At 40.5% G+C, this 2,480-nt stretch overlaps 1 long non-coding RNA gene across 1 annotated transcript; it reads right to left on the bottom strand.

Annotated features, from left to right (window-relative positions):
- Window positions 1–1,257: 1,257 nt before the first annotated feature.
- LOC125146093 lies at window positions 1,258–2,230 on the bottom strand. Its single transcript, XR_007144608.1, has 2 exons — window positions 2,134–2,230; window positions 1,258–1,818 (listed from the first exon to the last, which is right to left on the bottom strand). It is a non-coding gene; the product is annotated as an uncharacterized LOC125146093 (long non-coding RNA).
- Window positions 2,231–2,480: the final 250 nt, after the last annotated feature.

Raw genomic sequence — 2,480 nt, 5'->3', positions numbered from 1 at the left:
GGAGAACAGAATAGACCCCAAAATGGAGCCCTGGGGGACCCCACGTGTGAGTATAGCAGTTGAGGAGACATAGTCTCCAAGATGAACCGAAAAAGGATTTAAACCATTGCAGAGCAGTACCCTTAATACCAACACATTGTTCGATCCGTGAAATCAAGATATTATGGTCAACTGTATCAAATGCAGCCGAAAGGTCCAGTAAAATTAAAATAGCACAGTCACCAGAGTCAGTGGCAAGTAGTAGGTCATTAAAAACCTCCAATAGTGCAGTTTCTGTGCTGTGTAGTGCTTTAAAACCAGACTGAAATACTTCATGAATACCATGTAAATCTAAGAATGAGTTCAATTGTCCAAATACAACCTTCTCCTATAGTTTGGATAGAAATGGGATAGATCTATTGATAGGTCTAGGTCTTTTGAGATAGGTCTATAATTAGAAAAAACTGATGGATCCAAATTAGGTTTCTTGATTACTGGTTCCACAGCTGCATGTTTAAAAGATTTAGGTACAACTCCTAAAGCCAGGCTGCTATTGATAATAGCAAGAATTTTAGGACCAATGGTTTCAAATGAATCTTTAAGAAGACAGAAAGGGACAACATCCATAATACATGAGGAGGGTTTCTTTTTAACAAAGGTCTCTTTCAGTGAATCAAGAGACACCGACTCAAACTGATCAAAAACAGCAGAGCACTCAGTGGGAATGGAAGAAAAAGTTGAAGGGAGCAAAATATTAGCTCTAACAGCCTCAATCTTGTCAATAAAAAAGTCTAAAAGTTTCTCACACATCTCGGCTGACGGCTCTAGGCAAGCTGCTTGGGGAGCGTTTAAAACCAAGTTAATTGTACTAAATAGCACAGCTGGCTTGTTGGAGTTATTACATATGACACTAGAAAGATACTTTGATTTCTCAGATTTAACAGTTTTTTGGTATTTAAGCAGACTCTCCTTCAAAATATCAAAGGAAATCTGTTATTTATCCTTCTTCCAGCGGCATTCCGCCCTTCTACACTCAAGCCTTACAGTTTGAGTCGTAGTGTTCAGCCATGGTTGAGTTCTAGGTTTTGCTCGAACCATCTTAAAAGGAGCCACTGATGTTGTGAAAAATCTTTGATATATTAAGGAGCGCCCCAAAGGAGCATAATTAAGGATTATTATGATTGGTATCATAGGGTACATGGGAATAGAGCTCATATGTCATAATAAGATTGAGGTAGTAAACTAATCAAAATAAACCACACAGGACTCAGAAAAATATAAAAGGAAAGAGAAGTTTATTTCAAATAAACTTAGTAATAATAATGAGACCCAGAGCTATCAGGCCTTGGATAAGTGTGAGTATAGTCTGGGGATCCAGGCCTAGGAGAGGGAGAAGAAGGAACAAAGCCTGGGGAACCAGGCTCAGAGTTAGAGGGAGAAGAGGCCATGCTGGGGGAGAAATGACGGATGTAGGCAAAAGGAGGAGATGGGATATGAGGAAGAGAAGCAGGAGTTGTCAGCCTAGGGCAACAGGGTTCAGCATGAGGACAACCATCAGTTTGTGTCCTTTGATCCACCAGGATAGGAGGCAGAGGTGTTTGAGTTGAAGAAGAGTGAGTCAAAGGCATCTGTACAATGTGGAAGAGCGAGAGAGGTTGCTCCGGGAGTTTAGGGGAATACAGTCGTTCCAGGAAAGAGCAGAACTCCTGAGTAAGATGACGCAGATGATAATGGCGATAGCTGGCCATGACCTCAGGGGAACTGGCCTCCTATAGGGAGTAGACCAAGAAATCCAGATGGTGTGACCAGGACGAATTGGCTGACCCTGAGGCTGGGAATCTAAAGGAAAAAGGAGTAGCCCTGATAAGAAATAGAGGAACTAAGGCTTAAAGAATGCAATGAGCAAGCCCAGTCTGAAGGCCAGACTGAGATCATAGTAGAGGTCAAAAGTTTAACAAAGCTTAAAAGAGCCAACATTAAGGACTCCAGCAATATACACAGTAGCAACAAAGCTTAGCAACAATAGAAATACGATATAAATTAAACAAGTAGAAGTAAGGACTTATGACACAGTTAAACTTATGAAGTTAACGTATAATCATATAATCAGTAAACACTTTTAAGATAGTAAGAGTAGAACTGAGAACGACTTACTCATTGTAGCTAAGGAGAGGATTAATCCACGAAGTGTCTGCCACGAAAGGCTGAGTGGCAAATGTGATAACAACAAGGAAGTAGAACTCTCTTGAGCATAATTTTTAATAACAATGACGAAAAAGGCTGAAAATAATAGGAAATCGAGAAAGGAGGAAAATCCATATAAGGGCATATGAGTAAGGGTCAGGTGATGATTCTGGAAAATAAGGGGAATTCAGAAAGGGAGGACATGAAGTCATTGAGGGGCGTATGAGGTAATTCGGGGAAAATAAGGGGATTTCAGAGGAAACATGTAAATGATCAGGCGGGGCCTCAGAGAACAACTTGAAACATAATGGGAACTT

Source organism: Tachysurus fulvidraco, chromosome 12 (assembly GCF_022655615.1).
Source record: "Tachysurus fulvidraco isolate hzauxx_2018 chromosome 12, HZAU_PFXX_2.0, whole genome shotgun sequence".
NCBI classification, from domain to species: Eukaryota; Metazoa; Chordata; class Actinopteri; order Siluriformes; family Bagridae; genus Tachysurus; species Tachysurus fulvidraco.
Note: the sequence above shows the minus strand (reverse complement) of the source record. Positions and strands in the feature narration are given on the sequence as shown.